Consider the following 23,158-nt stretch of genomic DNA (forward strand, 5'->3'; position numbering starts at 1 on the left):
ATTTTTTTGGCCAAAGCTTCTTAGAGACAAAGTATACAATAATAATTCACTTCCTATTTGATAAGTATATCTTATTTATATGCAATAATAGTTTTCTATCCATAACTTTGTAATGTAATTCAGAGTTATTTTTATTAGTCGTGCATATATTATTCTCTCTGTTTTCTTTAGTGTGATAAATTTTCTAATTATTTTTTTTGTAATTACAGAACTTTCATCCTATTTTGCAATTAGGTTTTTTTTTTTTTATAATTAAATAGCAGTCTTAAACTAATGATATGTATTAAAAATTAACGTGCATGGCACGGGACTTAACCTAGTTTAATTTAAAGTCGGATTCGGAGTCGGAGGTTGGAAATTAAGTCGGATAAGAGTCAGATTCTCGGAGGCGGAGGCAGATTAAAAATCCGACATCTTGTAAGGACGGAGTTGGATTTTGCATAATCCGATCCGACTCATTGCCATCGGCCATACCTATACTACCAAACCGAAAACACACTACTAGAAAACACCTTATTTCTGACGGACCTTAATTTCCGTCGGAAAGTTTGAAATTTACGACGGAATTGTGTGCCTCGTAATATTTCGTCGGAAAATAGAACTTCCGACGGAAAATTCCTCGCAAATTTTCCGACGGAATTAAATTTCCTCGCAAACCGACAGAATTTTCCGTCGAAAATTGTTTTCCAACGGAAATTTCCGTCGCAATTTAAATTTTCCGAGGAAATTAAATTCCGTCGGAAAATATTTAATACAAAGCACCATTTCTCGTGCTTTAGCCACAGAACAGAAGAGAAGGGAGAGAAAGAAAGGGGAAGAGAAGGGAGAAAGGGGAGACCGCCGCGCCGGATTTTCTCCCGTTCATCCACCGTCGGTGCCACCTCAGGTAAGTGCCGCATTTGGTTTTTTTTTATTTTTATTTTTAATTTTCGAAGAACCCTAAGGTCCCTAACCCTAACTAATGACTAGCCACCGCCACCGCCCTGAGGCGCCGGACTTTCTCCCGTTCATCCACCGTCGGTGCGCACCTCAGGTAAGTGCTGCACTTTGTTTTTTTTTTTTTTTTTTTTTAATTTTCGAAGAAGCTAACCCTAACTAATGGACCAGCTACCGCCACCGCCACCGACCCCTGAGGTTTCTCTGCCACCGCCCCTTTCCCTTCTACCACCACCGCTTGCCTGCCGACGGTAAGTGAATTGTGGTTTTTATTAAATTTTTTTTTTAAACACTAACCCTTACCTGTTTCGGTTGACAGGCGCCACAACCACCACCTTTGGGTCGACGACCACAACCACCACCACAACCTCCGGCCACTGTGCGTAGGTGGTAAGTTTTGTGGTTGTTTTCTGTTTTTTTTTTGTTTTTTTTTTATTTTTTTATTCTTTAAAACACTTTAATTAATTGAATCTCACATTACACACTCTAAATTATATGTCAATTAAATTTATTTGTTATAAGTGTGGATTTTTTTTGGTGTAATTGTCAATAAAAAGGGTAGATCTAGAGTTTAATGACATTATAAAACTTAAAATTGTTAGTTTAGTTGATGAATGACATGTTAGTGAAATATATAAATTTAATTGTATATAAAAATATGTTAGTTTAATTTAATTGTATATAACTATGTAAAAGTGAAGTAATTTGAGAAAGAATGAGTTCAAAATCCAAGAAATGTAGAGAATAGGCAAACTAGAAGGCCTTTTGGCCTTATTTGGCTCTATTGTGAGTAAAATGGCTCCTATACTTAGCAAATACCTCATTTAATGTCGTTTCAAGCAATAACCACCTATAACTATGTAAAAGTGAAGTAATTTGCGAAAGAATGAGTTCATAATCTAAGAAATGTAGAGAATAGGCAAACTAGAAGGCCTTTTGGCCTTATTTGGCTCTATTGTGAGTAAAATGGCTCCTATACTTAGCAAATACCTCATTTAATGTCGTTTCAAGCAATAACCACCTATAACTATGTAAAAGTGAAGTAATTTGAGAAAGAATGAGTTCATAATCCAAGAAATGTAGAGAATAGGCAAACTAGAAGGCCTTTTGGCCTTATTTGGCTCTATTTTGAGTAAAATGGCTCCTATACTTAGCAAATACCTCATTTAATGTCGTTTCAAGCAATAACCACCTATAACTATGTAAAAGTGAAGTAATTTGAGAAAGAATGAGTTCATAATCTAAGAAATGTAGAGAATAGGCAAACTAGAAGGCCTTTTGACCTTATTTGGCTCTATTTTGAGTAAAATGGCTCCTATATTTAGCAAATACCTCATTTAATGTAACTTCAAGCCATAACCACCTATAACTATGTAAAAGTGAAGTAATTTGAGAAATAATGAATTCATAATCCAAGAAATGTAGAGAATAGGCAAACTAGAAGGCCTTTTGGCCTCATTTGGCTCTATTTTGAGTAAAATGGCTCCTATACTTAGCAAATACCTCATTTAATGTCGTTTCAAGCCATAACCACCTATAACTATGTAAAAGTGAAGTAATTTGAGAAAGAATGAGTTCATAATCCAAGAAATGTAGAGAATAGGCAAACTAGATGGCAATTAAGCCAATATTGAATGTGTGTAGGTGAAAATGGTTCCTAATTTCAAGTATTTGGTTGTTTTATTTCATTTCAAGTCATGGAAACCTTTAAAAACTATTAACTTATGTTGTTTCATGCCTTTTTTTATTTAATATATGTTTGTATAATGAATATCTTGTAGGAAACCTACCAGAAGAAGGCTGAAGAAGCAAGTACTCAAGGGATTAAGAAGAGTCCCAATGAGTTGTATTGGGAGAGTGTGGGTGGCCGCAACAAGAAGGGTCGAGTAAGGGGTCTTGGTCAAAGTGCGGAGTTGTACTACAACAACCGGATGGGTCGAGTTTCTAGGTCGTCACAATAGTACACACCGTCCGTTGTTTCTCAGATGCAGGATCAGATGGAGCATAGGGTTCAGGCTCTTCGCGATGAAATCAGAAGTGAAATGGAAACTGAGATGCAACTCCGAATTCAAAATGAAGTGACTGAAATAGAGAGGAAAAACAAGGAGCGGTGGGATGAGTTTATGAGTCGTTTCGCTAGCAACGACTCATGTTCTACCTTTCAGCCTCAGCATCAAGACCCCAGGGATGACCTGGGTAGTGGAGGAGCAGGTCAGGGTACCCCGGCAATTGTGTAGCCTAGCTTAGGTTTATGTAGTATGGACATGTAGTCTCATGTAGTACGGACATGTAGTTAATCTAATTTGTATAGCTTTTGATTATGTTTCCGCTCTTTTGGAAATAACTATATATTATTATGTTCAACTAGGAGCATGGCTTTTGTGGAAATATATATAAAAATATTTTCGATATTCGATAAATTTTGTAAACAGGATCTAGGTGCAGGAATAGGTTTTAAATATTAGTTTATGGCAGAAAATAAAATAATTTCAATGCCTTGTTTACACTGATTTCCGACGGAAAAATGACTGAAAAAGTCGTCGGAAACCATATTTGCGACGGAATTATTGCACATAAAATCCGTCGCAAAAGGGAAAAATTTGCGAGGAAAATAAATCCGTCACAAAATTGCAACGGAATTTTCTGTCGGATTTTTGCGACGGAAATATATTCCTCGCAATCTTTTGCCTTTTGCGACGGAATATTCCGTCGTAAAATTCATATTTTCCGACGGATTTTTCCGTCGCAAACAATAATCAGCGACGGAAATCGTTCGTCGGAGATTTACGACGGACCATGACCAAAAGTCAATTTTTTTTCCAAGGCCACTAAATCCGTCGGAAAATTCGTCGGAAACGATTTTCCGACGGAATTTTCCTCGGAAATTTGCTGATTTCCTACGAACGTATTTCCGACGATGGTTTACGACGAAATTCCGTCGGAAAGTTTGTTTGCGACAGAATTAAGCCCTTTACCGACGGAAAATTTCCGTCGGTGAAGGACCTTTTTCTAGTAGTGAACAGGTAGGGATGTCAAACGAGTCGTTGTCGGGTTCGTGTCGATTGCGGAAACAAATTGAGAATTATTGGCTCAAACCTACTTATTTTGGATCGGATTCGTGTCGTGTCAGCTTTTGACACCCTAAAAAACAGGTATTGTACTAGTAACTAGTGTGTGGCCCCGGGCGATGCACTGGGTTTTGCTTTGAATATCAATACATATATTATTTGGGCTATAAAATCATAAACTATATAATTACAAAAAATAAGTGGACAATAATAACTAATGAAATTAAATAAACGCTCTCAAATTGATGTCTTGTAAAGTACAAATTAAAGTATTTATTGTATTATTATTGAATATGAAGCACAATGTAAAGATAGGAAAGTTGGTAATAACACTACTTTATTTGTTATTGGTCTTGTGTTCAAACCTTGTTATAAACATTTTTATTGCAATTGAAACATGTTCATTCATATTCATATTACAATGGATGAATGGATGATGTGACATATTACGGTGATGTGGCATACTTCTAATACATGTGAAGGGTGCCACGTGGCACATATCTTGTATTATGAACGCTTTTTAATATAGAAGTATAGATAGATATGTCTTCGAAAATAAATATTTCTACTTGCATGAAAGTCAGAGATCTATAAGCCATATTGATCGAAGTGATAAACTTGTACTTCTTCTATTACACTGTCGCACTTATAATTTTATTCAAACTATATTAAGAGTTGTAAGACTTGTAACAACATAACATGACAACAAAATATCCCAATGAAGGTAATACATAATATAAGTTGTTAAAGAACAACATCTATTTATTCCTTAATATGCTTGTAGCAGATCATTGAAAGACTTAAGATTAAGGATGAGAGTTGTGAACTTGACCAATCTTCCTAGATTTGACTGCTGGTGTTGGAGGATTGAGTTTGACTTCCCGTACTGTGCTCTCTGTGTATACTTCACGACTCTGTCAATTGAAATTTGAAAGCAACTTAGGCTACTTAGCTTATACCATGAAAATTTAGTGGATAAAAACAATTAAAATTTGTATTGGAGGTAATCTATATAGCTTAGGTAATCTATATATATATATAATATAGCAATTAGAATTGAACCCTTACTAATAAGAATCGAACCCTTACTAGTTGACTCTCAAAGAAAACATAAAGAGAAAGAAATAAAATGGGTAAGAAATGAAACTTACATTATTGATGGAAAATTCATGTTTTGTAAGTGAAAAAGAGGAGACATTATTGGAGGTGGACATATTTGTTTGAGAGTGCTCAGCCTTCTTATTCTTACCACTATCCATTTTCACCTTTCTTTCTTAACAATGACGGTGATGGATATGTAACACACTTATATATAACTAATCTACTTTAGTCTTAATCATATTTTAAAATTAATGAGCAGAGTATTGCTAAAATCCCATTAAATATATATATATATATTCTTAAGAGCCGAATGTAAGCATCAAATATACTACTCCGTTTCGCATTATCTGCAACAAAGGGGTATTATTTGTGAGATATAAAATATTCCTTTATTGCAGATAATGCGAAACGGAGGTAGTATTTTTTTAAATATTTTAAAACTGAAAGTCTATCATATTTCAAAATCACGTATCGATTAATAATTAGTGCATTAATTTTTAATAAGGGGTAATTCCTGGTTTTTCTTTTTAATCTTGAACGTCATTTTCCTATTAATTGGTCGCAGTTTGACCAAGTTATATGATCCGTTGATCATACCAATAATTGACCTACAATAAAATATGTTTATGATTGCATGCATTATATGCGTTTAATATTTTATTCACAAGCACATGCTTACTAAGCACGACTTTTCTTTAAAAATAACTTCAATGAAACAATGATTACGCAACAAACTAATGAAGAGATAACAACAGAGACGTACAACAGTTTCTTGTCATGTGAAAGTATCATCGACAACCTTAAGTTCTTAACACAATCGTAACAACTAACAAGTTAGGTCTACAATTGTTGGCAAAACAATATGAGTATTATTGATTTATTTTTTAACGTATAATTATATATTAAAATTAATATATTAATTAATGATGGAGATTTTACATTGTCAAACATGTATATCAGAGCTAAAAAAAAAAAAAAAATCTAAAAGGGATTCGATTGGACGATACGTATATAATTTTGAAGTAAGTTTGTAGTAATTAAGTAATAGTACAACTACAAACACAAGTACAAAAGAGTATATGTACTTTGTACATACTTATTTGTATGTAATAACAAGAGCTTCAAGAGACTAATGATGTAATTACATAAATAATCACATAATACTCCCATCAAATGTACTATATTACGTTACGTAACTATTTTACAATCACATTATTTATCAGTTCAAATTTATTCTCTCAATTTCTCCACACTAAGCTAAAATCAAGATCTATTATTACTTTTATTAACTTAAGAAGTATACTAATCAAAACAAAATATAAAGTGTTACATAATACGGAGTATATTACAAAGTTGATCAAAATGATCGATATTTGTTGTTGGAATTTTCATTATATAATTGACTTTTAAATTATTATTGCATGCAAGTTTCGTCAAGATTGAGAGCTGTGAATTTGGCCATTTCTTCCTGCTTTGATAGTTGGTGTTGGAGGTTTGGCTTTTAATTCTCTCGTTATGCTCTCAGTGTATACTTCAACATGTCTTACCTATAAATTAAGACAAGTAGACAACTAGTTAAATCAATTAGACATAAAAATTGTCCATAATATTATTACTAATCAAGACTTTTTCTATGTACGTCAAAGTAATTATAAACAATTTTCATGCACACACAACAAAAAAAAAAAAAAAAAAAAAAAAAAAAAAAAAAAAATATGTACAAAGTATTAAATAAGAAAAAGGTACATAGTACTACTACTACCTCTGTTACCTATTATGTAGTATATACAACTTTTGATTTTTTTTTTTATTTTTTACTTTTTACAATTAATATCCCAAAGATGAACATAATATGTAACGGAGGTAGTATTAATTTACATATACAACATGCACTTATAGTGTTGGAGAACTTACAGCGGAGATGACAAGTTCCTGCTTTGTAAGAGAGGCATTGTTGGAGCTGGGTTTTTTAGATTGAAAGTGCTCCATTTGACTATTCATTTCTCCCCTTACAAATTATCTTTTGCTTTCTAATAACTGTCTTAGGATGAATGATGAGCTTTACGAATATATATATAAGAATCGTTAGTTAGTTCAATAATACAAGTTTGTATATTATTGTTACTCGCTTTTTAAATAATAAAATGATTGTCTTAGGTTGGTTGAGTGTTTGACTAATAATGTACATGCAGCTTCGATTCACATAGGGGCTCATTAGTTTATTAACAGCAGCAAATGCATGCAAATCACAATTGTTTAATTTATTTTTAAAATTTAAAAATGCAACTGATTAAGGAAGAAATTGGAAAATAATAAATGTATACATCATACTATATTTTTGTCTAAGTGCTGATAATTGAATAAACACAAGGAACTTGCTTGATTTAAATTTTAGACTCGATAGGAAGTAAAAACCTTAATCACGGAAGATTTTAATTCAAACTATAATCGACAACACCTATGTTACAATCAACCTAGCTACTCCATAGTTCATCTTTCATATTTATAAATAGAAACAAAATTTGGTCTAGGATGAAATTTCTAATTTATCGTATTGATGATTAATATTTTTTTTTTTTTTTTTTTTTTTTTTTTTTTTTTTTTTTATCTTTAATGCCAATTGATTATTTTCTTGAAAATTAGAGACAAATCTCACAATTTTTCATCATCTTCTTTACTCCTCAATTTTTCTGGTTTTCTTTTATGGAAGATGATTCATTGTTTGATAAATTTGATGCAAAATCTATGGACCTTGTAATATATATAATGATGTAGATTGGGTTTATTGGTAACAAACTATAATCAAAATCTTGATTTTTAATGGAAATGAGAGATTTATTTAAACTTAGAAATTACACGTATATGCATTAGTGGCGGCAAAGTTCAGTTTTTTGTTTGAGAAACTACATAACTGTTTTTGTTTTGTTTTGTTTTGTTTGTTTGTTTTTTTTTTTTTTTTTTTCATTTCTTATTAAAAATTAAAGTCAATTGATGAATGAATAAGATTGAACATTAAAAATAAAGGGCCAAGATTAGAACTAATTACAATAGCTACGAATATATATAATTTTATTGTAGCCATTGAATAGTCTTCTTTAAATGAATGGAAACCAAGATTTTTTGGATATATCTTTTGCATTTCTTGCAATACAATGTCTCAACTTTATTAGTCTATATTATTCTTACATTAACATAGTCCTAATCATGATACAAAATCAGGTATTTATAATTTGTATCATATATCCGGCCGGGGTTCAATTCGAAACCCTTCAAGAACTCTACGAATTGAACATAGATTCATACATACTATTAATGTGATAATGTCTAGGTGGCCAAATCAAAAGGACAATAAACATGTTTTCTAATCAAAGTTTCAGCCAAAAAACAATACTTCGTATTATTTATGTACAAATGTTAATCGTAGTGATTAGTGTCTAATTATGTGAGCCAGGTTTTCCCGGGTTAGTTTTTGGCGTCGGTGGTTTCCTTATATTGAGCTTCCGCGTTTTTTCCTTCTTATATGCCTCAACCTACACAATCACACAAATAATAAAACCCATTAATACACTCGTTGTATATAAATACACTTGTTGTATACAATACTGTAATTATAACATGTGCTCGAGAGCATGCAAAATTATCTAGGTACACCCACACGTATATATGGAAGGAGAAAGAGATAGACTGATAGAAAGACTTACATTGTGAGTAGTCGAATATGAATAAGAGTCAGGGGAGGAGCTGATTATAAGCTTATTTGGAGTCCTAGGAGAAAAACTTGTATAAATTTCAGGTTGGGAATAATTTCGCTTGAATTTTCCATCTGCATTTACGCTTAAACTCTTCATTTCATTGGATTTCCTCATTATACGTAGTATACTTTTTTTTCCCAAATTCTATTTATAGGAGAATTTTTAATATATGATAGTTTTCTCCTTTTGGAGTTAGAATATATAAAACTGTTTATGAATATGGTTTAATTTGGAACGTTTATATAATGGATTAATGAGGGAGTTTAGTTTGGTCAGTGAATCTACGCGTTGAAAGTTTCTCAATGTTAAAGTTTGACTAATCTTGTAGTACTAGGAAGTCAAAGGTTGACTATATATATATTAGTAGCTACTTGCTCAGTTGCTCGACTTGATTGGTATGTGAAATGGGAGGTTTTTTTGTTTTTTTTTTTTTTTATTTTTTATTTTTACTTTTCAAGTCTACCAACTCTTTAGATGACTTGAATTTTATTAACAGTCAAAGAATTTTTTTTCATCTTACTTGTTTTATTGATCAATTTGATTTCTGATTCACATTGGTTTGTGCTTAATCTGCTTATTAAAATCGACATTTAACATACATAGTCTTGGGTTATTAGAGTCTAACATTTTAAAATATGATGTTTAAAGCAGCTATGATTAGGTTCAACTTTGATCTGTTAATTTATGCTGAATCATAAGATTAGAGTTAATGTTTGTCAATATTCGCCGCCTTTAACAAAGTGTATATTTAATAAACACTTTTATTTTTAATCTGTGTATTCTATAAACATTGTGCTATAGGCCTATAGTTTAGGTCAAGGTTTATATATGAACTTGATAAGTTAAACATGCCTACAAAACATGTAACAAACAGTACACCAAATATATTAATTAGAGTTTGAAATTCCAATTACGGGGTAGCTTATAACCAATTACTCTCTCCGTTTTTAAATACTTGCTTCACTTTTCTTTTGCGGCAGTTTTTAAATACTTACTCCATTTCTTTATTTAAAAAGTTTTTATAGTATTTAATTCATTTCTCTTTAACTAGTGGGACCCAATTTTATTACTTCTACATTCTCTCTCCTCCAAATTACCTTCTAGTAACCCAATTACATTATCTCTATATTTTAAAACTTTTTTCAATTTCTCCTAAAACTCTGCGCATGGAGAAATTATTTATAAACGGAGAGATTAATTAACAGTTCGCTTTCAAAAAAAAAATAAAAAAAAAATAATAGTTCAACATGAAAATAAATACAAGTACTTCCTCTGTTCTTTTTTACTTGACCTGTTTCTTTTATCACGCTTGTCAATGCAAAACTTTAATGATCAATAACTTTAATTCTACATAAGTAAAAATTATAAAAGTTATATACTACGTATTATGATAGTACTTATTGAGATGAATTCAAAAAGGTCCTACATGAATATGTTTTTCCTCACATATTTTTCACAAAGGACGGTCAAAGGAGGGGTGATAAATAGTGTAAAAGTCAAAGCAGGTCAAGTAAAAAAGAACGGAGGATGTACTACTTCTTAAGGGAATAAATCCAAGCCACCATGCTACACTAGTCTTAAAAAACTTGCAGTGAGAGCTAGTCCAACGTTCTTAGCTAGCTTACTATTAGCGTGATAACTTGTAAGGTAGCCTTTGAAATTTATATGCCTAGTTCACAGATTACTACGCTCACAAACGTATTTTGCAGAGAAATCACCATGATCTATCACAAATTATAAAATATCTAATGGCAATTGGCAGATAGAACGAAGATCGTTCACAAAATCTTGTTGGGCATGTTGGCTCATATTGAAACTTGGCTCCTTCTGCAAATAGATGGCAAAATGATCGATATTATTATCAATACAAGTATACAACACATTAAATTATATACGTTTTCCGTTTCTTTATAGTTACAACGCTTTCCTAAAACGGAAATGTCACAATAGTTACAACACACCAAAAAGGAAGGTTTTTATGGTGAAAATTGTACTAATACCTTTATTTAAAGCACATGACCTACTTGTTAAATTCAAAACAATTTCTTAATCCTATTTTAAGTGTATTATATCATGTGAGATTCACTTTTCTTAAATATCGTGATTAAGTGTGTGTTGCAACTATAAAGAAAAGGAGGAATGTCTTGGGTCATTACAAAAATAATCAATTGTATATTATGAACTATTGTTATGGTGAGTACTTATTTATATTCATACGAAAATAAATATACCTGAGCCACCATGGTTATATCAAATGAGCCATTGATTGGGAGAGCATTGATGTTGGTGATAATTAGGTTACGATTCTCTATCTCTTGGATGATATTGACCAAAACACCATTTTGTATTTTTTGGTTGTAAAAATTGAATTGAATGTTCTCTTTTGAAAATTTAACTTTAATCTTTGCAATTTGCTCATCATCACTGAATATAGAGTAGGAATCATCTTTGCAAGAAGATGAGATGCCGCTATCATTTTCATCCATAGCCTTATTGATGTAAAAATTCTACAATGTCATTCTTTAAAAATGACACCACAATTTGCTGATGTGGCAAAGTTTGATTGGCCTATATTTAGTATTTTTATTTTCATTTTGAATTATATTTAATATCCATAATGTATTAAAATTGTATTTCTTTTTTTGTATTCTTTTTAATACATGTATTTTTTTTTTAAAAAAATATATAATTATAAATTATAAAAGTCTATTTTTTGTATTATTAATTAATTTTTGAATTTATAATTATAATTAAAAATCACAAAATTAAAATCATTCAACATTGTTCATATTGTTCAACAATCGTTCATCAATGTTCATACTTCATATTGTTCATATTGTTCATCAATCATGTCATAGATTAGTCTCCTATTCCCAAAATCAATGTTAATTGTTGATGAATTTGCAAATTTTGACTAAAATCGAGATAGAAATTCGTAAACAAATTGGATTTTTTGCCATTCTTGATTTTAGGTTGTTGTTCATAAAAAAATCTCGACAACAATCTCATTTATAAGTGTTTGTAAAGGATGAATTCCGCTTTGAATCGTTTGAAAATATGATTTTTGTGGACTCAAATTGTGTAATTTTGTCACAGAACAAGGTTTATCAAGTTTGTGTCTAGAAGATGAAGTAGTCGCATTTTGATCCGATAAATGTAATTAAGTTTTCACGAAGTTGTTTGCGGGTTAGATAATGACTTAAACTATGTTTGGTCATTACATTAAGAAAAACAATGTTTTTTATATTCTAGTATATATTAACCTTATTATATTATAAATGTGACAAAATATTAAATTATGATATACTTTCTCATAATATGTGTAGGCATAATCGTGTAAAGAAAAATATAAATATATGATGTATCTAAAATTGGCAAAAAACATGTTCCTTAACGATAATAAAAATGATGGGTCCTAAAATTATGGATATTATATATATATATAAAGATGGTTCCTAATATTATGATATTTTTTTTAAAAAAAGAAAGTTTTTTGAGAGAGAATATTTCTCTATAAAATTGCTAAAACAAAAGGGGCAAACGTTATTATGGATATGTCAGTTGACAAAAATTTAGATGAATGCTATCAATAAACTATAATTAAGATCAATAATAATCTTCCAAAACTAAATGTTTCGGTCAAACCTTCACTAACTGTAAATTCGTAGCAATGTAGTTTGATATTTTGATATCATATATATATATATATATATATATATATATATGTATATATATATATATATATATATTCTTTTTGACACACACACACATATATATCAAAATAATAATCTTTCAAAACTAATTTTTTATGTCAAAGCTTCAGTACTAATCGTAAATTCGTAACAACGTACTTAGATATTTTGATATCATATATATAACAATTAACAAAGCTATGTTTGTATACAAATCATATAAACAACTAGTTAGGAATATACCGAAATTACAGGAACTAATTAATTTATATGCCCAAGATTTCAAAAATATTTTTTTCCAAAATATAATAAGATAATAATCCTATAAATCTTCTTTTACCAAAATGATATGATAAGAATTCCATAACTTTTTTTTTTGGTTATATGTTTAGTGTAAAATTATGATTTCCTCTAAAAATGGAAATGCAATTGTTAGGTAATTCATATGTGCCTTGAGCACGAGCATATTCCAATTATAACATAAAACTTAATTTTTTAGGTAATGACCAAAACTAATACTAATGAATGCCACAAGCGAATTCCAATTACAAATTAAAACTAATTTTTTTAAGTAATGACCTAACTAAATACAGGTAATTACCTAACGACAAACAGATTACAATAATCATAGGCCTCGATTATGGATCTAACAGGTTTGCGAAAGAAATATATTACGAACTCTAAAACGCAAGTCACGCCTTCATTATCCATTGACCTGTTAAAAAATTGAAAGATTTATGTTTTAAATCATCATAATACACGCTCCTAAGGTTATTTTCATCCTCAAAACCATCAAACAACTTGATTTTTACATAAATAAATACTATCAATCAAACCCTAAAACGAAATTTGTATACGAATTATGAAAGCAGATTCGAAAACCAATGCAATCAATCCGATCTTTGAACGGATTTTTGTTGGTTTGGTCTGAATTCCGATTATACAAGATTTATAGGGGTTTTTAAATTAAAATCATGATTGAAGAACAATGATGAATTTTTTATTTTCTAAATTTTAATTAGAATTTAATTTTTAAAAATGATTTTAATAAGATAAAAATAAATTTTTAAAAAGTTATAATTACGTATTATTTAAAAAAAATACATGTATTTACAGTTGTACATACATGTATAGTATTTTTAGGTATTTAAAAATAAATGAAAAATGGACTAATCATAACATGACACCTCATCATGTTATGGTGTCATTTTTTGAAAAATGACATAGTAGAAACATCCCTTATTGATGTGATATATTTGTCTGCTTCACATATCAAAAATACAAGTTCAAATTTTCGACTTCAAACTTCTTTGTAACCAAAAGTAGTTTCTTAAGAAGAAAAACATGTCGATATAGCAAAAGGTTGACCCATGTTAAATTTCAAAATTTTTAAAGACGATACTAAGACTGGGTTATCTATCAACTACATACTTTATGTACTCCCTTTAGTCCTTCCTATCTCTATTCTAGGAAGTCTCAATTAATAGTTTTGACCATAACATCAATATATATATTTATTTGTAAATGAAAAAAAGTATCATGAAAATGGTTTATATTATGAACCGAACTCAATATACATTAAATTAAATCTAACGAAATCCTACATGTTGCATTTTTTTTTTTCCTAATGTACTTGTATAGTTAACCAAAGACTATCAGATCGATCAGTGAGTCCGATCCCAAGCAATGAGTAGGAAGAACTGCATATATATAGAACATAAAGAATGTATTGCTAGTAACAAAAGTGGAGGAAATACATACGACTAATGAAAGGAAACGAAAGAGTAGGGATTATTAAGATACTTACAATAACTAGTGATGGACAAGAGTTAGTACTAGTTCTTGTATTGTTACCAGAAAGGGAGAGATAATACAGCAACTCAGGTAGTATGAACTCACACATCTACCAAGTATATAACTCCATCGATTTCCTTAAGATCTGATTATCATTAATATAATGCGTTAAATAATGTAATGTATTATTGTACGCCTATGAAATATTAAACCAGGTGTTTATTAGTTTATTTCGGAGTAATGTAATTTATTATTGGCCATGCAGAAGATGATGCGTGATTACTTTATTTTTTTGATAAACTTAAACAATAAACAAGACCTTATCTTCATAGTATTATTTATGACTTTATGAGATTAATATTACTACGTATTATTTAAGAGTCAAATCTGTATGTAACACGAAAAAATATATGGAGCTCACTTGAATTAACCTGACAACTTACATTTTTTAGCTTAGATTGAGCAATTTATAAAGGTAGAGAAAAAAAAAAAAAAAAAAGTCAATCCCTGCGATAGTATAAAGTATTAATATTGATGAATTTTAGGACCTATAAATTCTCAAACTTAGAATGCATCTCGAATTTTAAAATGATCATACCGTGTCACCGAGGTTGCTTATAGGGGTTACTTATTTTAGGGTTACTTGTTTGGTCAAGGGTTACTCGATTGGTTATGGGTTACTTTCACACAAAAAACATGCTGGCCAACTGAGTAATTTAGAATAAGTAACCCTTGACCAACTAAGTAACCCCGATGAAAATGCATTAACCAATGGAGTAACTCCATAATAAGTAACCCTTGACTAATTGGGTAACCCCTAATTAAGATGTAACCCCTGAATAATAAGTAGCTCAAATGAGTAACCCCAATCACATAGTGTGGCTAATTAACCACATAGAAAAAGCAAGTGTTTTGTACAAATTTTTATATGTGGCTGATTATTCATTCAGGGGTACTTAATCTAAGCTTACTCGGTTGGTCAAGGGTTAATTATTTAGGGGTTATTTGATCTATCAGAGGTTACTCGGTCGGTCAGAGGTTACTCTCACACGGATAGCGTGCTAACCGACTGATTAACCCTTCACCGACTGAATAACTCCTAAATAAGTAATTCCAGCGAACACGCGTTAACTGATGACTGAATAACCCCAGAATAAGTAATCCTTAACCGACTGATCGAGTAACCCCTGAATAAGCTAAGTAACCACGGTCACACTATGTCACAGAGAAAAAACAATGAATCCTATATAATGTAATTTTTTTTCATTATATACTTGTGTGTATAGTTTACTTTAATTTATACAATCAAAAAGTCGCAAAATTGTGAGTAGGAAGAGCTTCATATCCATCGATAGTGTTAAACGCGGGTCTGGGCTGCACCCGCAAACCAAGAGAGAGAGTTCACTTCACAAGTCTAAGAAGGTGCCATCCCAAAACCATATGACAATAAGAGGAGTAGCTCCTTAGCCTTATAAAGTGTTTAAGACTCTCTTCTTCAACCAATGTGGGACACTTACATGTGGTGATACTTAGGAAGTTTTATTCTTCAATACCCCCCCTCACATGTAAGGTCCCTCTGGGCTACACCCGCAAACCAAGAGAGAGAGTTCATTTCACAAGTCTAAGGAGGTTCCATCCCAAAACCATATGGCAATAGGAGGTGTAGCCCCTTAGCCTTATAAAGTGTTTAAGTCGATCTCTTCTTCAACCAATGTGGGACACTTACATGTGGTGATACACTTCAACACTCCCCCTCACATGTAAGGTCTCTTTACTCAAGGATCACTTGATCCAATTTAACTTGGCCCAGAATACTTATGCCATTAAAGGTCCCAAACCATGGGCCTGGCAATATACTCAAGCCATTAAAGATCCCAAACTGTGGGCCTGGTTCTGATACCATGTTAAACGCGGGCTTGGGCCGCACCCGCAAACCAAGAGAGAGAGAGTCCACTTCATAAGATCAAAGGAAGTTCCATCCCAAAACCATATGGTAATAAGAGGAGTAGCTCCTTAGCCTTATAAAGTGTTAAAGACTCTCTTCTTCAACCAATGTGGGACACTTACATGTGGTGATACTTAGGAGGTTTTATTCTTCAATACTCCCCCTCACATGTATGATCCCTTTTAAACTTTGTCTCATGTAATTTTTTGGGTTAGAGTGTTTCTTCAATACGAGATACGACTAATGAAAAGAAACGAGAGAGAAAGAGGGATAAAGATACTTCACAGAATCAGTTATGAAGCTCCTTTTAAACATAGTAGCACTGCACACATCTATTGAACGCGATTTTGTTAAGATAGATCTGATTATCACTAAATAATACGCTAAATAATGTTTTATTGTACTCGTATAAAATAAAAATCAAGGTGTTCATTTGTTTCTTACTATATTATTGGCCATGCAGAAGATGATGCTTACTTTTTTTTTTTTTTGAGGGGAGATGATGCTTACTTTTTTATTGATAAACTTAAACAAGACCTTAATTATCTTATTTATGGTAATAGTATTATTTAAGAGATTAAGTATTATTTAAGAGATTCAGATCTGTAACACGAAAATATAGCTGGAACTCACTTGAATTAACCTGACGAGTGACGACAACAACATTTTTTACGAGTAGCTAGCTTATATTGGGCAATGTATAAATTTTGGAAAAACACTAGTAGTAGTTAAAGTATTAATATTGATGAATTTTAGGACCTATAAATAATCAAACTTAGCATGCATGCATGGTGCATGGTTCGTTCATTAGGTCCTGTGTCCTGTCTATTTGGCCAAATTAAGGTGCATGGGAAATATTTTTTCATCCATTGTATTTTCAATAAATAATACTGTTTTCACTCCATACCAATGAAAGACCAGCACATGGCTTAATTTCATAGTTATTTTCACTGTGGAACTTATCTCTAATGCAGCAAAATTTATTATTAACTAAAGTATTGTTTAGTTTTTTTTTTTTTTTTTTGGAAGTTTTTTAACTTAGACATTGTTATTTTCGGCTTCTGAGCAGAATAGAGTAGATTTAAGCTAAGGAAAGTAGGACAGAGCAGAGCAGACTTTTAATACTCAATACAGCAATGCTCAACAAAATAGTTTACAACAGCTCAAAAGAACATGACCTAATTTGGAAAAAATTGAGCCGAACATGTTTTACCAACTTTTATATTAAGATTGAAATTGATTAAGGAGTGCGCGGTGGGTTTCCTAGCTATCAACTAAGAAAATTGGCAATGCTTTAGCCAAATGCATTTAGTTTAAGTTTCGCGGCTCTAAAGCAAAAGGGTAATTAAGTATTATAACTTAAGTTGGTAATTTGTGTCATGCATGCACTAGCATCTGATACAATATTAAATACGAGCTTGGGCCGCACCCGCATATAAAAAAGAGAGTTCATTTTAATTATAATTCAAAGGAGATTGCATCACAAAACCATGCATATAACAATAGGAGTAATCCTTAGCTTTATAAAGTGTTTAATTTACTCTCTTCTCTCATCAATGTTGGAAACTTATATGTGTTGTTTAAAAAGGCTATGCCGATCCTCAACAATGATAAATATTAGCTTAAGGGATTAAGTAATCTCAACATTCTACACCGCACGCAATATAATATCAAACCGTAAGAGTCCAACTAACATGCTTAGCTAGCTTACTATCAACATGATGATTAGTAAGGTAGCCTCTGAAATTAATTAATTTACCGTGTTTAATTTCACAACATGCTCACAAATTAAACGTAATTTAATTAGCAATGAGAGATGGTAACAAATTACTCCATATATATATGGTAATTTAACGTATCTAATCAGATGGACTAAAGAAAATCGTTCACAAAGTCTTGTAGTAGAGCATCTTGGCTTATATTGAAATTGGGCTCCTTCTGCAAGTAGAATGAAAAATCATATGTTATCAATACAACATGCGAAGTATATAATACATCAATAACCTTCGAAGGCTTAGCATATGGTTAGAGTAAATTAAAGTAACATTTCTATGTAAACTACGGTAGGTCTCACATACAACATATACATGAATATGGGTAAAAGGATATTACCACTAATAACGAAAATTGCAACTATTGGTATTGTGTATTTCAATTATTGATTCCAATTAGCATGATATGTATATACGAGTAATAAATCATTATATTGAGTTATTGGCTTGTTCAAAGCAAATAAGTATTCAAGTTTAAAAAAAATAGAATTGTAGTAAGTTACTCCCTATGTTTCAAAATAATGTCCAGTTTGACTTTGCACTATTCAGTACTGTATTCGCATACATTACTTTGGCCTTTGTTATTTAATTATACATAAGATTAAATCTATTATGTAAATATTTGTTAGAATTGTCTCAATATATAGTTTTTGATTACCAACTTTTATAAGTAATTTATATATACTTGAGGCATTTATTGCTCAAAGTTCTACATCGATCAAATTTGAGCATTTATTTACTCGTATAATTACTCCATAATCCATACTATATTACTACAGTACTCCGTAAAAGGACAACAATGAAAGTATGATCATTGCAATTTGCAAGTTCCAAAACACAGAGATTTTGCAAGTTCGGATCGGAACAACTTTATGGCTCAGTTGTCGGTTACGGAGTAAAGTTTTCTAGTATTCCATACACTTAAGTTTTATCAAATTGGTTACCAAATGTTATATAAGTTTCCGGGAGACTAGATAAGAGAATTAAAAGTGGAAATATTAGAATAAAACTAACATTAATTACACCGAACGACGCGTGATTTTATCATGCATTCCTAACTTAATACTATTTTAACCAATATAATTATTCCTTATCTAACGCTCCGGGTGCTTATTAGCAAGATCCATGTTATAATACAGATTTATACTTTCTTTGTTTCTTTTTAATTACAACACATCTTTTAAACACGCATTTTTAAGAGATCATTAGCGAAGGTAAAAAAGTGATTTAACACAACTTGCAAGTAAATAAAAACGGAGGAAGTATTTATTTCTAGGAAGATAAACGTACCTGAGCCACAATGGTTATATCAAAAGTTGTACCACCATTGAGAGGAATAGCATTGTAGTTCGTGATACTAAGGTTACGATTCTCAATCTCTTGGATGATATTGGCCATAACACCATTTCTTATAATTTGGTTGAAAAAATTGAATATGACGCTCCCTTGTACGAATCTAACTGTAACCTCTCGCATTTGTTCATCATGAGATATAGGATTGGAATCGTCGTTGTTGCAAGAAGATGAGATGGTGTCATCGTCGTTGCTAGAAGATGAGATGGTGTCATCATTGTTGCAAGAAGATGAGATATCATCGTTGTTGCAAGAAGATGAGATGTTGTCATCGTTGTTGCAAGAAGATGAGATGCCATTTGCGTCCATATTGTTGGTGTTTGTTTATCTGCTTCACATATCAAATTACCAAGTTATAAATTTGGACTTCAAATGACCGTACCAAAAAGTAAATTGATTATGGTTTTTCGTTGCATATATTTTTTTTTCTTAGATGGCATGTAGAAGAAATAAAAAAGCAGACGTCTAGATTGGCTAGCGGGCCAAGCAAAAAACACGTAACACAACTTACAATAATATATAAATACGAAGTAGCGTACATTAGAAAGAGACATTTTAGATAACTTAAACTTTAAAAGCATATTCGTATCTATCTTATGGTGAAAAGTCTCTTTCTAACCATTGACTTCGTTTAATCATGACCATCCATTCCTACCACTAATCACAATAATTTTCTAATAATCATTTTATTAACTTATATTCCTTTTCTTCAAAGCTATCAAAGAAACTTGATTTTGTCTTTCCATTGACAATCTTTAATTTTCTCTAGCTATTAATAAATTCAATTCATCAATAAACCTAATTCTTCTTTATACATAACACTAAGAAAAGATTTCAACTAAAAAAAAAAAAAAAAACAAAAAAAACAAAAAAAAAACAAAAAAAGTTTAATTCACTGGTAAACCTAATGCTTTTTTTTTAATTTCTTTGATGGAGATGAAGTACAATAATGAACCTAGTATATGTTTTATGTTTATGTTATCCCTATACTATAGTCAATAGATTAACAAAAAAGAGTGAGGTTCATTATTAATAAATTGATCATTGATACAATGATACATGTCTATATGTACTATGGATCGAAGAAAGGAGATTTATCTGTGAAAAATGTCTATTTATCCATATTATGGAGAAAGAAGGTTCATTAGTGAACCTGATTTTGTCCGTCTGTACTACACAAAGAAGAGGCTCATTCATTGATTGATACTAGGTTATCATACGCGTACTAAAGAAATTAAAAGAGATTCAAATGAATCAAATGCTTGTTTATCTCTACTATAAAAAAAAAGTTCAATAATGAAATTACCAGATTAATTATAAATAGGACACGGTGACCACTTATTGTATCAAGAAGATATGTTACAGGTAATTAAAAAAATGCGGAAACATTACTGACTCGATAAAGGGAGAAAGAGAGAGAGAGAGGGACTTACAATATTTGTGTTGTGTAATAATCAGGAGAAAGCTAGGGAGATAGAACACAACAGTGAAGAGCTCCTGAAAATGATAGTAGCAAAATTCTATGATTTATATAGCTCTATGTTCTGCAGATCTGACCACTAATAATATAATAAGCCAAATACTATAGTATAATATCTTATTACAAGCATATACTTTGTATATACGAAGTAGAGTACGTAATAATCAAGGCGTTCATTAGATTATTACCGGGCTAGGCCATCAGCACATGCATGCATATTACTGTTACGTAAAAAGTGTATAAAATAAATTAAAAAAGACCTTATCCTAAAAGACTATTTCTTATTATATGGTTTAATTTGAGTTTTTTTTTTATAATTTTTTTGAGATCGATATAGGTTTGTAAGACACAAAAATAGCTAATATATATTTACAAAGTATAGAATGATATATTGATCAAATTAACCCGTCAATTATTATATTAAGCTTAAATTATTAGACGAAGTAAAAAATAAATGACTAGATAATACCCTACAAGGCTACACTAGTTCGAGCAGAGTATTAATAATGTTTCCAATAAATCTCTAGGACCTATAAGATTTACCATAGATGGTGATTAATTCAAGTCCTGTCAATGGGCCAAAGTTATGTTGGAAATAATACTTAAACAATATATATAGTATATATGCATTCCATTAATAGTATTGCAATCTGTTTGATAAAAATGGCAAACTAGCTACAAGACCAAAGTAAAATGGGCAAAAAAAAAACACTCATTTGGCACACAGATATTTTTGTTATTGTATCACTATATACTATCGCTTTTCTCTAAGAATATGATTTTGAAACTTCATAAAATTATTTGCATAGACATTATAATAACATTACTATATACGGAGTACTAAGTTTTGAACGACTGACATTTATTACAAATAATTTGACCAGTTGTATCCTTGACTTCATTAGTTGTATTATAACTATGCAAAGTAAATACAAAGTAATTTTTACCATGCTATTAGCAAACAACATACATTCAAATTGAATGAATAACTTCTTACCCTAATAATAAAAATTCTAATTGAGTTAATAACAAAAACTCTATACATCTATATAGTCCGTACAATTCATAATTCAAGCACTTGATACAAACTACAACAAAATCAATTTATTTTAAATTAAAAATCGAATAAGAGTAGATAAATCCGAAGTAATATAAAAACATAGTACTACAAATCTAGATCTAGGGGCAGGCGGCATAGTCATGATTTTTATTATAGAAAATTGTATAAGTAGATAGTCTAATTAGGCTATCTGCTGTTAATAGAAGTTGTGCCTCGCTTTGCACGATGCCTTGAAGTCGACGGAGCAAGTGATAACTAATTAATACATTAATATGCTAATACACAAAATTAATCAAGACATTATTGATTACCAAGGGAACCATTGTTACCACTAGCATTAGCATCAATTTAATTAGGACAGTACTACATACTGGTTGCACCATATTTATATTACAATCACATGACTTTATTCTATGGGACGAAACAAATATAGAGTCACTTAACGTGTTAGTTATATACTTGTATTGTACGTATAACATGATTTATATATACCGTGTCATGAGCCAAGAGAATGGTGACACGTGATGAGAAAAAGTCGAATAATAATATGTATGTATATATGCATTATTATCGAGTTTTAAACTTTTTGGTGTTAAGAGAGCCACAAGGGTGGGGATGAGAATCGATCCCAAATTCTCCTGGAATTGGGAGGAAAGCTCTAACCACTTAAGCTATCCCTCACTCTAAATAATTTTGTTTGCTCTATTAAAATAATCTAAATCTAGCAATACAAACAACTAAAATTATTTGAAAACAACACTCAAACTCAAACTCAGCAAATTATTGATTTTGTTTGCTCTGCTAATGACATGCACAAATAAATTTGAGTTTTGGAGGAATTTGAACATTTATATATGTGACCCTATTAGGGTTTAAGTGGGCCTATTGGGCTTAGTAAGTGTGTTGGGCCGACTAAGCTTCGGAAGTTGTCAATATACCCCAATTCTTATTAGCATAGCCCAAGGTCTCTTAGGTCATTAGGTAGTTGCATATTCCAATTATAAAGAAGAGCAAAATTCTAATCAATTCAGTTTGATGCATCATCAATTCATCATATTTTTAATGTTCTATTGGAGGTTGATTTAACCTTTATTGAATGATAACATAGTGGTTTATTAATTTATTTCCAGCATCACATGCGATGTATTATTACTTTCTTCATAACTTACTTAAAATGCAAATTATGAAGAAAGTAATTAACTAGA

This window comes from Chenopodium album, chromosome 21 (genome assembly GCF_948465745.1).
Source record: "Chenopodium album chromosome 21, dcCheAlbu1.1, whole genome shotgun sequence".
In the NCBI taxonomy this organism is placed as follows: Eukaryota; Viridiplantae; Streptophyta; class Magnoliopsida; order Caryophyllales; family Amaranthaceae; genus Chenopodium; species Chenopodium album.